A 19548-nucleotide genomic window follows, 5' to 3' on the forward strand; every position below is an offset into this window, starting at 1 on the left:
TGTGTGTGTGTGTGTGTGTGTGTGAATGGTCCTCCAGGATGGTTTCTGGCTAGGGTTACCTACTTGCCCAGGCCTCTGTATGGAGGACTGGGGGTTGGGGGGGAGGGTATAACGATTGGAATGACCACCTGCTGGAGAGCTACTATAGGAAAGCTCCTCCACGAGGAGAAGGCTTCTGAGGGCAAGCCATGTGGTCAAGGTCCTTGGCGTCAGGAAGTGATGTTTGTTCGTGGGTACTATCTATCAAGGTTACCAACCAATCAACTTGAGGAGCCTCCCATTTCTGGGAGGAGGACATGAAGTAGGAAGTAGACCCTGGCAGAGGGTTTTTTCTCTCTTTTGGTTCCTGACCTCACCATGGCTGGTCCGATCATGGGGTCTCTTAGAAATAGTTAGATTTTTACCTTTCTCTCTGATCTTAATGCTCTTTAATAAATACTTAAACATTTAAATACTCTTGCTAAAGCTTATAATTCATTGGTGACAACTCATTAGATTTTTTAGATAGTATAGCTAGAATTTTAGCCCCTTACAGGGGTCATGGAGGGGGTTTGCAGTAGAAGATGCAGGGAGAAGCCTTTGGGGACACTCTCTCCCTCTCCTCCTCAGGTGGACGTTCCCATCCTTTCTTCCTCACTTCCTCCCATCCTTGGCTTGGCCTTGGGGCTGGGCAGAGGAGACAGTCTAGGAACTCTTCCCCTCCCATTCTTCCTATCCTCTCTTTTCTGTGGTGTCATTTAATTGAATGGTGTATTTATTTTTTGTTCTAGTTTCAGGAGGGCAGGGCCAAGATGGCAGAGAGAAGCCAGGAAGTTGCCTGGGCTCTCCAGAGTTTCCCTCAGATACAACATGAAATCCAGCCTGTAAACGGATTCTGGAGGTACAGAACCTACAAAGAGACAGAGACCCAATCTTCCACCTTAGGGAACATTGTTTAGAGCTGGTGGCCAGACAGTGAGGTGGAGGCTTAGTTCTTTCTAGGCAAGGTAAGGCCTAAGGTCACCTGTCAGAGTGTGACTTCCAGGTGGCAACCCTGGGTGCCTAGAAGGGTACTTATGTCCTTATCAGTAAAAAGGAAGCTCAACAGAGGAATGGGTTTCTGGGGGAACCACGCCTTCTTTATTAAACATATTCATTTGGAGTTGCCTTTAGCACATCCAGTTTAGAACAAAGAAAGAGCAGAAAGGTGGGCTCCCCACTCCTCTGGAAGGATGTCACAGAGCCCTCTCCCTCCTTCCTGCATCCTTCCTCCCTCTGCTCTAAGATGAGATCATCCCTGCTCCCTCAGTGGTCCCACCTCTCCTGTCTCCTGTGGTAAAATATGAAAGTTTTTAACAGTCGGTTAGGATAACTGAAAGACGCCAGTTTTTCAAGGACCACCCTTTTGGGGAGGAGATGAACAGTCCGCCTGCTGCGCATGTCAGACTGCCTGCCGGGTACAGTCCGCCTGCTGCGCATGTCAGACTGCCTGCTGGGTACAGTCCGCCTGCTGCGCATGTCAGACTGCCTGCCGGGGTTTTTTTGACTTCCGGGGTGGAGAGAACGAGAGTGGCCTTTTTGCCGGCTTGGCAGGACTCCTGGCGGCGTGGCACAGACGGTCTGACTCACTCCAAAGGTGGCCTAAATCGGTTTGGTGAGTTTTTATAAGGAATATAGACTAAGCCTAGATTTAAGACGATTTGTACTGTATTTCTATTTTCCTATCCTTCTAATCAACATCACCTTATATACAATAAAGGCTCTATCTAGAAAACCAGAAGCTTCTTCCATTTACTAGTCTGGGAGATAAATTAAGGGAAGGGTTAAGTAGGGGAGATTTATGATCTAATATCCAATTTTAAATCTCACACTCCCATTGGCTGAGGTCAGGCAGCACCACCGCATTTATTCTGGTCCTCCCCCAGCATGAGTCCTTTGTGTCTTTGGAGGAGAAGGAGGTTTGGGTCCCCAGTTCCATGGAGGCTGGGCATGGGGCCCTGGGCAGCTGGAGGTTTGCCTGTTGCTTATACTCTACTCCCCAACCCTCCTATACCTCCTCCCTGCCCCCTGACCAATGCCCAAGGGAGCTTCATGTGCTTGACTGCAGATGGGTGAGGTAAGCTCTCCCTTTCCTGCTGCCCCTGCCCTCCTGCCCCTACCTTTCCCCTTCTTAGTTTTCTCATAGATGCCCCCCTCCAAAGTTCTCCAGAACCTTCCTGTCCCCATAACCTTGTCTCAGTGCCCTGAGGGATGTGGGTGGGGTATTGCAGCAGTACTGATACCATTGTTTATGCTTGTGCTGTATGTGTATGTGGGATCTTGTGTGTGTAGGTGGGAGTGTGTGTATATGTGTGTAGGAACACGTTTCTACCTTTGTGTGCCTGCCCCTCCAGCATCGACCAGAGTTCCCATTTGCCTTTGGCTACCTCCCTTCTTAGTCCTTTGTCTTGAGGGCTCCTGGGGTAAGGGGGTGGGGTGGTGGCCAGCTGGATAAAGTCTTTGGGATGCTCCCTCCCCTCCTCAAGTGGAGTCTGGGGTCTTCTCTTCCTTTCTCTCTCCCTCCAGTCCTGCTCCTGCTTGACCTTGGACTTGGGAAGAGAGCACATAGTGATTGGCCTCTTCCCCTCCCCATTCATCATCTGGCTTCCTCTGTTTCATGCATGTGTATCTATGACTAGATTAGGGGGTTTACTGAGAGGATATTTGGTGGAGCTATCCAGCGTCTTGGTGCCGAAGTGTTGGTTTTTATCTGTTGATATCTCATGATAACTAAGCTGTTGTGTCAATTCTTGAAAACTCATTTGGCAAAAGGTAAAAGCTAGGATAAAGATTTCTCAGAACAAAGAAAGGGCAGAAGGCAGGTTGGCGCTCCCCGCTCCTCTGGAATGATGTCACAGAGCCCCCTCCCCTCCCTATCTCCTTCAGACATCCCTCCTCCCTCTGTTCAGGGAGTAGGTCAGCCCTGCTCCCTCAGTGGTCCGGGCTCTCCTGTCTCCCACTGGCCAGCACCACCACTATCCCACCCTTACTGTGATGTCACTATCCTGATCCTCCACCCCATCAATTCTTTGTGTCTTTGGAGGAGGTGATTTGGGTCCCCTGTTCTCTGGAGCCTGGGCAGGGAGCCTTGGGAGGTCTGTCTGCCCTTCACTGTCTTCCCCTCCCCTCATCTCCTTTATCTGTCCCCAGTTCCCAGGGGTCCTGCATGTGCATGATTGGGGGTGTGGGAGGTAAGATCTTTCTCTCTTTGTTCCCCTGCCCCTGCCCTTCCTGCTGTCCCTGCCCCTACCTTTTCCCCCTGGGGTGTTGCAGGAGTATTGATACCATTGTCTATGCTTGTCCTGTATGTAAGTGGGACTTTGTGTGTGTAGGTGGGGGTGTAAATGTATACTTTGCCTTGGGCTACTTCCCTTCCCAATGTCTTGAGGGCTCAGGGCTTGGAGGGTAATGGGGTGGAGTGGAAGCCATCTGGATAAAGCCTTTGGGGACACTCTCCCCCATCCTCTAGTGAAGGCTGGCTTCTTCTCTTCCTCCCTCCCTCCAGGCCTGCACCTGCTTGACCTTGGACTTAGAAAGAGAGGACGTAGTTGATGAAATCTCCTCCACCTTCTCCCCATCATCTCTTCTGTTTGTTTTTTTTGGGTTTTTTTGTTTGGTTGGTTTTTTTTGCAGGGCAATGAGGGTTAAGTGACTTGCCCAGGGTCACACAGCTAGTAAGTGTCAAGTGTCTGAGGCCGGATTTGAACTCAGGTCCTCCTGAATCCAGGGCCAGTGCTCTAACCACTGTGCCATCCAGCTGCCCCCCATCTCTTCTGTTTGACCACGTGAAACTTAATGTTACATTTATTTTTATTCTGGTTTCAACCAGCACTTGGTGAAGGAACATTTCCATGTAAGTTACTGTCAGACAGAAAGAGGGGACTGTCTGTGAACCTACAGATCTCTATGGTTTATACAGCCTGAAAGAGCAGAGTTGTTTTCATTTACAGTTCTCTAATTATGAGGGGTCTGTAGCATTTGGTCATATGTTTATTGATAGCTTGGCTTTCTTCCTTTGAAAACTTCCTGTTCATATCCTTTTGATGGAGGAGGCTAAAATGGGATTAACAGACAACCTAAGATCTGAGCTCTAACTAAGACCAGAGCTCTAAAAGGGGCTAATAGATAACCTATCAACTGTAGCTAAAAGGAGTTAACAGATAACCTGAGATCACTAGTACCTAAAAGGGTTAACAGAGAGGCTAAGGTTGGTGTTCTTTAAAGGGAGTTTACCATGAGGTTGATTATTGCCACAATAATAGCTAACATTTATATGGTACCTTATAACTGACAAAGAATTTTCTTCACAACAGCCCAGCAAAGGAAGTACCACCATCATCATCCTCATCTTATATTGCTCTTGCCTCTGCTTCAAATTTTTCCCCAGGTACTACAGCTAACTGTGTTTCCCTCCATCCTATTTGCTCCCCATGATATTTACTTTATTTTCTATCTTCTTCCCCCAATCTGCCCTCCAAGTTAGTGTTCTTATGAACGTTACAGTAACCAAGAGTCCCTATCAACCCTTACTATCAACAGAGACAGTAACCAGGGCCCATTAACCATTAATAGCCATTAATATTCCTAGATGACAGGACACCTAGAAACCAGACCTTAAATAAAGAGATCTCATAAACACAGAGACCCTCTGGGTCTGACGAGTTTAAGCCTATCTTTAGGAACATGTGCAGAGAAGGCCAAATGTGTCCTAGGTTCACCTTATGAAGTTCACCTTATAAGCCCCAAAAATGCACCTCCAAGAAAAAAGGTACCCTCCTGGGGGTTGTCTTAGAACCCCAGGAAGTCCAAATTAGGCTCAGACCTCCCATGTACCTCCTTAAGAAGGAGATTAGGATAATGAGGAGATAAGCTACTTTGTCTCACTATAAATATAACCATTTCCATCTCCCAAACTGAGACACCTATCTCCTTTGGATGCTTCTCCCTGTGGCCTTACAGTATTTTAATGAAACTTGGAAAACTGAGTCACAAAGTCTTGTAATTCTTTGGGACACCTCCTGACCCATTTGATCAATTAAATCTACTACTGTATCACTTTGACCTCTGGGAGAATGGCTCTTTAATGTTTGAAATTTAAGTCTGTTCCTCATAGCTTGCATATGCAACATTTATTAGAGAACTTTACTACCAAGATGTTTTCCTCACTTAACTCTTACCCCCCTAATTTTACTGCGTTATATTTATCTCTGTCAAAACATTTCTTTTTAGAAGCAGAATTGTCCATCTTCTGTGATTCCCCTCTGTCCCAACCTCTTCCCTGTCCAAAGATGGGGAAAGTCATTTCCTCTTTGTTTCTCTGATTTGCTAATGATTCCACCTTTAGATCTAATTCCTGTATCCATTTGTAGTTGAATTTGATATGGGGTGTGAGGTGTTGATCTCCTCTCAGATATCTCCCCAAACTGCTTTTGATTTATCCTGATTTTTATCACATAGTGGGTCATCCCCTGCCCTTCCTTTACCCCAGCAGCTTTCTTTGGATTTAGTAAAGACTATGTTATTGTGTTTGGTTGCTTCTCTATATAACAGATCATTCATCTTTTCCACTGATTAACCTCTATCTTAAAGAAGTACCAGTTTAGTTTCTTAATCATTGACTTGTGGTATGATTTGAGACCTGCTGCTGATTAACATCTACCCAGACCCCTTTCTTGCCTCCTTCCATTTCTATCCTTGAGATTTTTGACCTCTTTCAAAAATGTTTTTGATGTTTTCTTTTCTTGCATCACCAAGAGATCCCATGTATCTCCCTTCCTCTCAGTGAGAGCCATCCCATGTGACAAAGAGTATTTTTTGTTGTAGGGAGGAAGAAAGAAGTCGGCCTGAGTGATGGATACATTTGGAAAACGTGAGCAGTGTACCAGCTGTGGACCTCTCCCCTCCAGGAAGGGCTAAGTTGATGGTGTCATATCTTGTTTTGATTCCTAATTAATCTTTAACATTTTGTTCCACATACTTTTAATTTTTGGTGCGTTCTTCTTTCCATTTAAAGTATTGTGCTTACCATGTCTACTGTTTTCTTGCCTCTGCTTACTTCTCTCACCATCAGTTCTCAAAGCTCTTTCTATGTTTCTTTGTCTTCATCCCCTCCATCATTTCTCCCATTGTAGTGGTAATACTCCATGATGCTCATGACCCCTGCTTTGTTTAGCCATTCCCCAGTGAATGCACATCTACTTTCTTTGTCCTTTTTGTCATTTCATAGAGTTGCAGGTAAAACCTCAGGGATCTTTTGTTTTGTATTTCATTTATTATTGGTGATTTGGAGCACTTTTTTCTCATAGTTACACATACATTGCAGTCATTCTTTTGAGACTTGTTCATATCCTTTGACCATTTATCCACAGGGGAAAGTTGTATATCTTGGATATTACACCCAATTTGATCGAGACATTTTCCCAATCAACAACTTCCCTTCTTATCCTGGTTATATTAGTGCTGTTTATGCAGAAGCTTTTCACTTGTAAGTAATCAAAGTTACTGATTGTACCTTTTATAATTGTCTGACAGGTACATGATCTATTTCTCTTCTGATTTTTTATTGGTATGATATTTTATGATAAGGTCATTTTTCCATTTACAATATACCATGGAGTGTGGTTTAGAATATTTTTTACACATAGCTCCTTTACTATTTTATTTGATCTTTATTGGATACAGACCTAGTAGTGAAACAAAGGCTATGCACTGTTTTATGCCCCTTTTGCTATCTTTTCAAATTTTCCTTCACAATACCTCCAGGAATGGTGCATCAATATCCCAATTTTTCCCACCCTCTGAAGCCCTTGTCAGACATGTTATCAAATAGGATAGGTCTGAGGTGGTATCTCAGAGTTGTTTTGATATGCATTTCTCTAATCAATATGGATTTAGACATTTTCCCAAATGACTAAGGATAGCTTTGATTTCTTTGTCTTACAACTGCCTCTTTATATCCCTTGACCCATTATCAATTGGTGCATGACTTATATTCTTTTAAATTTGACTCGTTTCTCTCTAAGAAATGAGGCATTTGGGGTGGCTAGGTGGCGCAATGGATAAAGCACCAGCCCTGGATTCAGGAGGACCTGAGTTCAAATCCAGCCTCAGACACTTGACACTTACTAGCTGTGTGACCCTGGGCAAGTCACTTAACCCCCATTGCCCCACAAACCCCCCCCCCAAAAAAAAAGAAATGAGGCATTTATCAGAGATACTTTTAAATTGTCCCCTTCTCCAGTTTTCTGCTTTCCTTCTAATTTAGGTTGTGTTGGTTTTGTTTGTACAAAAACTTTTAAATTTTATGTAATCAAAATGATCCATTTTACATTTTGTTATGCTCTATATCTTGTTTGTTCATAAATACTATCTTTCTCCATAGATTTGACAGGTAAATGATTTCTTGCTCTCCTAATTTACTTAAGGTATCAGTTTTTCTGTGTAAAGAATGCACCCATTTTGAGCTTATCTTGGTGTACAATATAATATGTTGATCTGTACCTAGTTTCTCCCATACTGTTTTCTCATTTTTCTAGCAGTTTTGGTAAAATAATGAGTTTTTGTAACAAAAGCTTGAATCTTTGGGTTTATCACATACTAGATTAACATGGTCATTTACTACAATGAATTGTGTAGTTCATCTCTTCCACAGATCTGGCACTCTCTTTCTTAGCCAGTACCAGGTTGATTTGATAATAGTGCTTTATAATACAGCTTGAGATCTGGTATGGCTAGGCTGTCTTCCTTCACATCTTTATTTTATTGATTCCCATGATATTCTTAAAATTTTGTTCTGCCAGATGAACTTTGTTATTTTCCTTGCTGTATAAAATAATTCTTTGGTAGTTTGAGAAGTTGAAGGGCCCCTTCTCTACAGGAGTTGCTTCCCCACTGATGTCTGTGAGACATGGGACTGACTGATTTTGTTGATTGTCACCTCTGCATTTCCTCAAACTTTTTGAGCCTCCAAATAGTGTTCCCAATTCTCCCAGTCTACAGTTGTTGTTATGATTCCTCTTCCTGTCTGACTCTAACATAAAAGAAAAATCTTGGCCCTGCAGACCCTATGTTCAGGAGGAGCTGTCATGTGGAGCATGTCAGTGAATGCAAAACCAACCCTCTGAGCATATCTCTCTGTTGTGCCAGGCTCTTCCAAGAGGCTTGAGCACCAGCAATCTTTTCCTTCTGATTTTTTTTTTTTTTGGTGAGGCAATTGGGGTTAAGTGACTTGCCCAGGGTCACACAGCTAGTAAGTGTCAAGTGTCTGAGGCCAGATTTGAACTCAGGTCCTCCTGAATCCAAGGCCATGTTCTATCCACTGTGCCACCTAGCTGCCCCTTTTCCTTCTGATTTAATGTTGGAATCAAACGAGATCCTGGGAAGTCAGTGGGCGGTTCACAGTAGCAGATTTCCTTTGAACTTACAGAGCCTTGGGGATGGGAAGAAAGAAGACAGTCTCTGTCTCCCCTTCACCCCCATCATCTTTTTTGTATAGTGATGGTTCATTTAATGGTATATATTGTTTTCTGGTTTCAAGCAGAATCTGGTGAAAGGGGCACTTCCATGGAGGTTGTTGTGTAACAAAGACTCTGAACCTGTGGGTATCTCTGACTTATACACTAAAAGAACAGAGTTGTTTTAATGTGCACTTGTGTAATTCTAAGGGATTTGGAGCATTTTGGCATAGGGCCATGGATAATTTGGATTTCTTCCTTTGAAAACTTCCTGTTCATATGCATTGACCTCTTGGAGAATCACTCTTAATGATTCCTATTGGAATCAATTCCATATTGTTAAAGGCTAAAATTCTAGCTAGTCTGTCTAAAATATCTAATGAGTGGTCGCCAATAAATTATAAGCTTTAGCAAGAGTTAGGCTTTTAAGCATTTATTAAGGAGAATAAGAATTTGGTCATGAGAGAGAGAACGGCCTACATTTATCTATCTATTAAAGGGAGAGCGCGTTTCTAGCTCCACTCTCTGCCAGAGTCCACAGGAAAGAGACTTGAGTCAGAGCGCCAGACTCCCCTTTCTTCCTCCCACCAGCAAATGTCACTTCCTGACGCCAAAGAAAAGACTCATGGTCTTGCCCTCAGAGACGTTCACCTCATGGTGGAGCTTTTCTACAGTAAGTCTCCAGCAGGCGGCGTCATTCCAATTGTTACAATATATATCTTGCATATGCAACATTCATTAGAGAAATTTACTGCAAAGATGTTTTTCCTCATTTAACTGTTACCACTCTAACTTAACTGCATTAGATTTGCTTGGGCAAAGATATTTCAATGTTATAGAGGCAGAATGATACCTTTAGTTTTCTGTGATCCTCTCTGTGGCTTGTTCTGTCATGACCTTTTCCCCATCCATAGATGTGAAAATCATTGTTTCTTTGTTTCCCTAATTTTCTCTCTTTTTTCTGGGTGAATGAGGGTTAAGTGACTTGCCCAAGGTCACACAGCTAATACGTGTCAAGTGTCTGAGGCCACATTTGAACTCAGGACCTTCTGAATCCAGGGCCAGTGTTATCCACTGCACCACCTAGATGCCCGCTGTTTCCTTAATTTTCTCATGATTCCCCTTTCATATCTAATGCCTGTATCTGTTTGATACATGGGGTGAGGTATTGATTTCTTTTGCTAGATTTTTATTTATTTTATTCTGAATTAAAGAAATAAAATAAGCATTTCTATAACATAGTGGAATAGAAAAACAGCACTGCCCTGAGATCGCCAATATACAATGTACAACTTGCTATTTCTTTCAAATACACCACCCAGTTATCATGCACCTTTCTTTTTTTCCCCTTCCCCACACAAACTTTGAGATGGCTACCAGTAGAAGTAAGTCTGTGTGTATATTTGTGTACATAAACTGTACATATATATATATGTGTATGTATGTATGTATGTATGTATACATGTCAGGGTTTTTTTTATATTATAGCTGCTTTTTTCCTTCCTGGACACTTTGCAATAAATTTGGGTATTTCTAATAGTCAGAATAACTTGGTTAATCAAAGTTGTTCCAGAAACAATACTGCTATTATTGTATAGAATGTTCTCTGCATTCTGCCTATTCTGCTCTTCATTATTCTGTGAAGGGATCTCTATGCTTTTCTTGTCTTTTTTTACTTGCTATCTTTATTATTGTGTCTTTTCTTAAATTTTAATAAACATTTTTCTTCAAACTTTTGAGTTCCAACTTCTCTCCCTCCTTCCCTCTCTCCCATTCACCCTCTCTGAGGCAGTAAACAATCAAATATAGGTTATACATGTGCAATTATGTAAAACATTGCCATATTAGTCATTTTGTTCAAGAAAACTCAAATACCAGGGGGGGAAATGAAAGAAATAAAGAGAAAAACAGTATGCTGCAGTCTGTGTTCAATCAATATCAGTTCTTTCTTTGGAGGTGGATAGTATGCTTCATCACTAGTCCTCTGATTCTTTCTTTGTCTTTTTCTTCTCTTATCACTATTGCTAGGATTTCCTTTACAATACTGAATAATATTGTTGACAGTGAGCAACCTAGATTCCCATCTGACCTTACTGGGAGCTCTTCTAGCTTATGCCCATTATCAACAATGCTTGCTGATGGTTATAGGTAAATGCTTCTTATCAATTTAAAAGAAATCCATTTTTGCCTATTCTTTCAAGTGCTTGTATTAGAAATGAGTGTTCTTCTTTATCAAATGCCTTTTCTGCATCTGTTGATATTACCATATGTTTTTGTTACCTTTCTCATTGATATAATCAATTATGTTATTAGTTTTCCTTAGCTTGACCCATTCCTGCATTCTATGTATGAATCCAAATTTGTCCTAATGTATAATCTTTGTAATATATTGTTGAAGTCTTTTTTCTAGTATTTTATGTAGGATTTTTACATCCATATTCATTAATGAAATTCTTCTATAATATTCTTTCTCTATTTTTATTTTTTCTAGCTTAGGTATCAGTATCATACTTGTTTTATACAAGGAGTTTGGTAGGACCCTTTCTTTGCCTATTATTCTAAATAATTTATTTTATATTGGAATTAGTAGGCCTTTAAATATTTGATAAAATTTGCTTGTCATTCCATCTGGTCCTGGTGCTTTTTACTTAGTAAACTCCTTTATCCTGTTCAATTTCTTTTTTTTTAATAGATCTGTTTAGATATGCTATTTCCTCTTCTGCTTATCGAGGGGATTTGAATTTGTGTAAATAATCTTTTATTTCGCATAAGTTGTTAAATTTATTGGCATGTAATTGGGCAAAATAACTCCTAATAATTGCTTTGATTTCATCTTCTTTAGGTAGTATATTAAAAAATAGAAAAAGCACAGAAAAGTAGTATATTTGCTCTTCATTTTTAATACTAGCAAGTTGGATTTCTTCTGTATCTTTTTTCAGTCATACTAACCACTGCTTCATGTGTTTGATTTATTTTTTTATTTTTTGGTGGGGCAATGTGGGTTAAGTGACTTGCCCAGGGTCACACAGCTAGTAAGTGTCAAGTGTCGGAGGCTGGATTTGAACTCAGGTTCTCTTGAATTCAAGGCCAGTGCTTTATCCGCTGCGCCACCTAGCTGCCCTGATTTATTTTTTATAACACCAGTTCCTGATTTATTTTTTAATTCAATAGTTTTCTTTTCTTTTCTTTTTAGTGAGGCAATTGGGGTTAAGTGACTTGCCCAGGGTCACACAGCTAGTAAGTGTTAAGTGTATGAGGCCAGATTTGAACTCAGGTACTCCTGACTCCAGGGCCGGTGCACTATCCACTGGGCCACCTAACTGCCTCCAATAGTTTTCTTACACTCAAGTTTATTAATTTCACCTTTAATTTTTAGGCTGCCCAATTTAGTGTTTAATTGGAGATTTTTAATTTGTCCTTTTTCTAGTTTTCTTTTTAATTGCATGCCCCATTCATTAGTCTGTTCTTTTTTATTGATGTAAGCACTAAAATTTTCCTCTGATTACTGCTTTTGCTGTATCCCATATATATTTTGTTTTCTAATAATTGTCACTTTCTTTAATAAAGTTACTGATTGATTCTATTATTTTACCCATACATTCCTTAAGAATAGTCTGTTTAGACTCCAATTAGTTTTTTTTTCTATATTTCCATGGTCTCTCAATTAATATATTTTATTGCACTGTGATCTTTACAGAAAACATTTAATATTTCTGCTTTTAGCTATAAAATTTTTCTGCCCTACTATATGGTCAATCTTTGTAAAGATACCATGTACCACTGAGAAAAGGGGTATTACTTTTTATTTCCATTTAGTTTTCCCCAGATACCTCTCATTTCCAGCTTATCTAAGGTTCTATTCACTTCTTTATCTTCTTTCTTATTTCTTTTTTGTTAGATTTATCTAATTCTGAGAAGGGAAGATTAAAATCCCCCAGTATTATATTATTACTATCTATTTCTACCTGTCATTCACTTAAGTTTTCTTTTAAAAAGTTAGATGCTATGGGATTTGGTGCATATAAGTTCAATGTGTACCTCACATTTTAACATGTGTTTCCAGGAAGTAACATATTGTTGGATTTTTATTTGTAATCCACTCTGCTATCCATTTCCATTTTAGGAGTTGATACACTGTCCAATTTTTCCAAATTGGTGTCACTTATCTCTTCTGTTTTCTACCAAATGCAACTTTGCCCTTAGGGAAGGGAGAGGGGGAAGCTGGAAGGCGTTCATATGTCTGTGGAAGGAGGGGATCTGCACAAGGTTCAAGGACACCAAGGGTCCAGGGACAGAGAAGTGAGAACAGGAGGTAGATGCAAAGCCAGTGCCAGCCACATGGGGTCCTGGCTGGAACAAAAAAACAAAAGAACACAGAGGATTAGGTACAAACACTTTGGGCCTGGATACAGACCCAGACAGGAGAGAACAGGTGACATGTGGGGCCTGGTGACAGGCATTAAGATACCTGAGTATGGATGAACAGAAGCCAGACACACAGGGGCTGGGCACTCCAGCAGGTAGCCAGAACAGAGCAAAGATCTCCTCTCCCTGTACTGGAGGTCCCAAGCCTAGCCCTGGATCCAGCAGTGGTGGTGGTCTCTCCATGTGTTCAAAACCCTGTTTTATCCTCTTCCCCCTCCCTCCATTAATATCCTTGAGACCTGACTTGGTTTAAAAAATTATCTATGTTTTTTCCTTCTTAAAACATGATATCCCATACCTACCTCTCCCTCTCCCCCTCCCTGAGAGCCATCCCTTATGACATATCATATTTTTTTTAGAAAAGAAAAACAAAGTCAGGACAACTATAACATTCAGAAGAAAAATACTTGTGGATGAAGATACCATCTCTGAGAACATTCCACTTACTACAGGCTTGCTTTCTGGGGAAGCACATCTAGTCTCCGAACACTCAGAGGAAAAGATACTTGTGCCTGAAAACACTGTTTCTGAAAACATTCCTGTTACTACACAATTGCTTTCTGGGGAAATGCATCGAGTCTCCAAACACTCAGAGGAAAAGATACTTGTTGCAGGAGACACTGTCTCTGAGAACTTAACAGTTACTACAAAATTACTTTCAGGGGAATCACATCTAGTCTTAAAACATTCACCAGACGAGACATTTGGGGTTGAAGACACTGTTTCTGAGAACATTCCACTTACTATAGGCTTGCTTTCTGGGGAAGCACATCTAGTCTCTGAACACTGAGGAAAAAATACTTGTGACAGGAGACACTGTCTCTGAGAACTTAACAGTTACTACAAAATTACTTTCAGGGAAATCGCATCTAGTCTTAAAACATTCACTAGACGAGACATCTGGGGCTGGAGACACAGTCTCTGAGAACATGCCGGTAACTATAAAATTGCTTTCTGCTGACACACATCTAGTATTAAAACATTATGAAGACAACACATCCGGGGGCTGGAGACACTGTCTCTGAAAACAAACCGGTGACCACAGGCTTACTCCCAATGGAGTATAGTCCTTCAAGACAAAACGCAATCTTTATTGAAATCGAAGACTTTCAAACATTCCTGATGAAAAGACCCGAGCTGAACAGAAAATCACCTACAAGACTCAAGAGGACCCAAAAAAGGTAAACATGAAATAGAAATCATGATGGACTCAAGAAGGTTAACTTGTGTAGATTTCTATAGGGGAAGATGATTTATGCATCTTCTCAAAATTTTATCATTATTAGGAAGTTACAATGACTCTACAGAGACGAAGGGTCTGGGATTGAGTGATTAGGTTGAGAAGATTAAAAAAGGATAAGTGAGGGGCAGCTGGGTGGCACAGTGGATAGAGCACCAGCCCTGGAGTCAGGAGTACCTGAGTTCAAATCCAGCCTCAGACACTTAACATTTACTAGCTGTGTGACTCTGGGCAAGGCACTTAACCCCAATAGCCTCACTTAAAAAAAAATGGATAGGTGAGAAAGAGGGATACAGTGGGAGAAGGGGAAAGAAAAAGACTGGGGGTTGGAATTGTCTCACATAAAAGAGGTGCCCCAGGAAGAACTTTAACAATGGAAGGAAAAAGGGAGGGTGGGTTGGGCAACATTTGAACCTCACTCACATCTAAAGTGTTTCAGAAAGGAAAAATATATTTGCATACTCAATTGGCAATACAAGTTTATCTTACCAACTAGGGAAGTAGGATAATAAAGGGGGTAAGAGAAAGGGGAGGGGGGGCGGCTAGGTGGCGCAGTGGATAAAGCACCGGCTCCGGATTCAGGAGTACCTGAGTTCAAATCCAGCCTCAGACACTTGACACTTACTAACTGTGTGACCCTAGGCAAGTCACTTAACCCCCATTGCCCCGCAAAAAAAAAAAAGAGAGAGAGAAAGGGGAGGCAGAACTGGGGGGCAGATAAGAAATGGCAGAGAAAAAGACACACACAGACTCAGACAGAGAGGGAGGGGGGACATTGGGGAGGGAACAAGGGAGAGAGGAGAAAGTCTCCAAGAAAAGCAGAAGAGAAAAGCAGAAAGAACACCACCACCTCTGGATCAGGACTTGGCTTGAGACCTTTGCCCAGTTCCACCCACCAGCATGTCCAGCCCCAAGGGTCTCTCTTCCATCCAGTTAAGCTCAGTTACTGCATGTATGTTGCAGGCCTCCACAACTGCCCATCTTCCCCTGTCTGTGTCCATCTCTGGTCCTCACTTATCTGCCCTCCACCTGTTCTTCCTGTGAGATACAGCCAGGTCCCCAAGTGGCTGGTCCTGGCACCCATTGGTTTCTAGATTTCTCCAGCTTTTTTCCCTCTCCCTCATGTGTCTTTTTTTTTTTTTTTTTTTTTTTTTTTGCGGGGCAATGGGGGTTAAGTGACTTGCCCAGGGTCACACAGCTAGTAAGTGTCAAGTGTCTGAGGCTGGATTTGAACTCAGGTACTCCTGAATCCAAGGCCGATGCTTTATCCACTGCGCCACCTAGCTGCCCCCCTCATGTGTCTTTAAACTATATGCCAGCCCCCTCCCTTCATAGCCAGGATCCCCTTCCTGGATCCAACCCTGACTTCCTTCTTTACCTCAGGGCACCAATTCACATTATGTAAGAATGTATTGGGGCAACTAGGTGACACAGTGGATAAGGCACTGGCCCTGGATTCAGGAGGACCTGAGTTCAAGTGCAGCCTCAGACACTTGACACTAGCTGCTTGACCTTGGGCAAGTCACTTAATCCTCATTGCCCCTCAAAAAAAATTTATTATGTACTCTGTAATTTCCCCATAGTTTTCTTCTTTATTTCTAATTTTGTCTGCCTTAGGTTTTTTGTGCAAACATTTTTAATTTGATGTAATCAAAATTACTTAGTTTTCATCTCATTTTTCTCTCTTGTTTGGTTACAAATTCTGCCCTTTTCCATAAATCTGTGTCATCAAATTTTATTTTTCATGCCTGGCTTCCTATGGGAAAAAACAGATCAGAGACAGACAGGAAAAAGCAAAAGTACCAGTTTATTTGTCCCAGGAACAAGCAGGCATGAATCATGTGGAGACTCCTTTCAAAGCAGGATGTCAGAGACACCTTCCTTGTGAAGGTAAATAAACAGGGTGTTATCAGTTCCATCATTATGACACAATTCAACTTAAAAGCAAATACTACTAACAAGAATGTGTAAAACAAGTCAATTTAACAATTTCAACTGTAACAAGAACGTTTGAAGTGCCAATCATTTTGATAGTTTGACTTAAAGAAAACTCTAAGATTATGTTTCCAAAAAGTGTTTGGTAAGAACAAGGATGCCCAGATGTTTTTACAAGAGAAGGACTTACTATCCTGGGGAAAGAAGTCAGTAGATGGGGATTTATCTGCTAGCTATCTAAGTTCAGTTTGAAGTTCAGTTGGAGGGCATTTTGATCTTATTAATCAAGGGTTTCATAAAATCCTTGTGGGGTAGTTCATACATTCCTCATAACATGTTACAGGTAAAATACCTCATGCTTCCCTAACTCATAATCCTTTATGATTAAATCAGGTACTGATTTTGACCTAATTTCACTATAGAGTCAGATGTACATCTATACCTAGATTTTCCTAAACTGTTTTCTAGTTTTACCAACAATTTTTGTCAGATACTGATTTCCTGTCCCCAAATATCAGTTATGGGCAGCTAGGTGGCGCAGTGGATAGAGTACTGCCCCTGGATTCAGGAAGACCTAAATTCAAATCCGGACTCAGATACTTGACACTTACTAGCTGTTTGACCCTGGGCAAGTCACTTAATCCCAATTGCCTCACCAAAAATAATAAAAATAAAATAAAACAAATGTCAGTTATTTTGGTTTACCAAACACAAGACTACAATGGTCATTCTGGCTTCTTGTTATTTTGTAAATCTCAAACTCTCCCCTCACAAGGTAATCTCTTCGCTCTCTCTGTCACAATATCCTATATAAATTCTGTTCCCCATCTCACTCTTTGGGTACTCCTAGCACTTGCTATGGTAGTACCATCAGGTGTAACTCTTCTTCCACAATTAAAGACCTTCATTTTGTCATATTGTTTGGTTTCTTTCATTTCAAGATGGACCCATTTTACAGATGAGGAAACCAAGGCACAGAGAGGGCAAGGGACTTCCCCAAGATCACAGGTGGTAAAACTAGCAGGCAAGTTTCAAAGTCAGGTCCCATGATTCCAGATCCAGTTCCTTCCACTGTTTCCCCTCCATTGTCTCTGTAGTGCTGAGTACTTCCTAGAACTTGGGTGGTGGGTGTGCCCTGGCTCAGCCTTTCTAACCAGGAAGAGTCCCTTCACTGACCTGAGCCTTCATTTTCTCATCTGTAAAATCGGGATAATATTGTTGGTACCTTCTCCTCCTCACAGGGCTGCTGTGAGATTTAACTGAGGTTATATAAAGAGCTCAACAAGCCCTATTTGAGTGCTTTAATTTGAGTTGGCCATAATTATGGGCAAATATATCTATGTCCCCCTATGCACAGATTGCCATCTCTACTTGTGGGATCTTGGGCTTCAGACACTTGACACTTACTAGCTGTGTGACCCTAGGCAAGTCACTTAACCCCAACTGCCTCACCAAAAAAAAAAGAGGGATTGAGGAAAAAAGTTTGAGTAAAAGATGAGATTTTGGTTGGGCCTTAAGGCAAGTCAGGTTGAAGAGGAAGAGCATTCCAGGAAAAACAGGCCAAGGGAATGCCCAGGAGCCTGGAGATGGAAGGTCTTGTTCATGACAGCCAAAAGGCCAGGGTCATGTGGCATAAGAAGTAGACTAAGGAAGTATAAGTAAGAATAGTAAGGTGTAAGAAAACTGGAAAGGAGGGGGGAGTAGGTGTTGAAGGGCTCAATGCCAACCAGAGCATTTTTATTTGCCCCTGGAGGACACAGGGAGCTATTGGAGTCTAAGGGAGTGGGGGCTGGGGGCACATCAGACCTTGGCTTTGGGGAAAATCACTTTGGTTGCTGAATAGAGGATAGACTGAAGTGGGGACAGACTTGGGACAGCAGGCCAATCCTCATGCACATATATGGGGGTCCTTTGAACCTCACCTTTCCCCTATCCATCCTGGGATGGGTGCCATGGGGAGGCCAAGAGGAGCTCAAGTATCCTTTCTAGTGTCTGACATAAGAGAGAGAATGGTCTTTGTCCTTAGAGGAGTAAAAAGTGACTTAGATGGGGCAGCTAGGTGGCACAGTGTATAAAACACCAGCCCTGGATTTAGGAGGACCTGAGTTCAAATCCGGCCTCAGACACTTGACACTACCTGTGTGACCCTGGGCAAGTCACTTAACCCTCACTGCCTGGCCAAAAAAAAAAAGCGACTCAGAATGGTCTTACAGGAATTCATCCATTTGGGAGTTGTACCAACCCTCCTCCCTCTCCCCCTGGGTCTCAATTCCTTGAAGGCTGTTGGATGACAGAAGGGGCTCAGAAGGATAAGTTCTCCCCATAAGCTGAGGTAAAGGAGATACTGAAGAAGGAGGCTGGGCCAGCCAGTATTGGGAATCATAGGGAGAAGTTTGTGATAAGGCACCTGCACCTGGGTGGGTAGTAGTCCTTGGTGGCCAGCTGACAAAGTGGATTTCCTGTCATCCTGATCTAAGGTCCCCTTTGTATATAGAAGGGCAAACCAAGCAAACATAAAAGAGACCAGGTATACACACATGCTTCCCTGGGAGAGTATTGATAAGGAAATCCCCCAAAGCTGTCAAGGGTGGACTAAGGACATAGCAGTGTGCCTGGAGGATGCCCCTGTGCACATACCTCCCCTTTTGTAATGGGGTGAATGGGAGGCCAGGTGCCCTAATGGGGTGAACTGGAAGTCAGATTTCCTTTCTGGCCATACAGCTAAAGCCATAGTATCCTATAATCCGCCCCCTGGTTAGGTCACCTTTACGTACTTTCCCACTTATTTTCCTTGATGTCCCTAGGAGTCTTTTGCCAGAGGGGGATGGGGGGACATTGTTAACATGAAGGAAGCAGAGCAGCCTTCCGGTGAGCTGCATTAGAGGCACAACCCCTCCTCTTGGCATTTGAATCATAACACAGCCCAGGTAAACAGCTAGAACGAATGCAGGCAATTCAGGATGCATTGTATCCTTGGAGATAGACCAGTCTCCCTGGCAGCCAGAGATTAATTAGGCCTGGCAGGTGGTCTGGCTACTGCTGTCTTCCTAAACACTGAATCTTTCCTTTAGTGAGCTTATGAAAAGAATGTTCAACAGAGTTTGCCTGACTCCCTTGATCTAGGCATCGAAGACCCTCCTCTTGCTCTATTGTTTGGACAATCCTTTTTAAACCATTTTACCCCAGAGTGAAGCTACCTTGGGACTATTGGTGGCTTTCTTTCTGTCCAGTGAATATTGACTAATCATTAATTGAGCAAGACCAAGTAGCATTAGTCAGTTGTGCATTAGCAGGGGGCTAAGGGCTCCTGGGTTCACATGAGTTCACATGTGCTGCTTTGTTAGAGAAAGTGCACTTTTACTTTATTTATTACTAAAAATCACATAGAAGTGTATATATATATATGTGTGTATAGATATCTATATATAGATATAGATATATAGAGATATAACCTATATCAGATTACCTGCTGTCTAG

At 41.9% G+C, this 19548-nt stretch overlaps 1 long non-coding RNA gene across 3 annotated transcripts; it reads left to right on the forward strand.

Annotated features, from left to right (window-relative positions):
* The first annotated feature begins 1926 nt into the window (after positions 1-1926).
* Positions 1927-15260, forward strand: LOC122734160. Of its 3 annotated transcripts, XR_006354012.1 has the most exons (5): positions 1927-2095; positions 4332-4405; positions 5842-5941; positions 6387-6502; positions 13256-15260. It is a non-coding gene; the product is annotated as an uncharacterized LOC122734160 (long non-coding RNA). The 3 variants fall into 3 exon arrangements; XR_006354011.1 differs by lacking the exon at positions 4332-4405; XR_006354010.1 differs by lacking the exons at positions 4332-4405; positions 6387-6502.
* Positions 15261-19548: the final 4288 nt, after the last annotated feature.

Source organism: Dromiciops gliroides, chromosome X, assembly GCF_019393635.1.
Source record: "Dromiciops gliroides isolate mDroGli1 chromosome X, mDroGli1.pri, whole genome shotgun sequence".
In the NCBI taxonomy this organism is placed as follows: domain Eukaryota; kingdom Metazoa; phylum Chordata; class Mammalia; order Microbiotheria; family Microbiotheriidae; genus Dromiciops; species Dromiciops gliroides.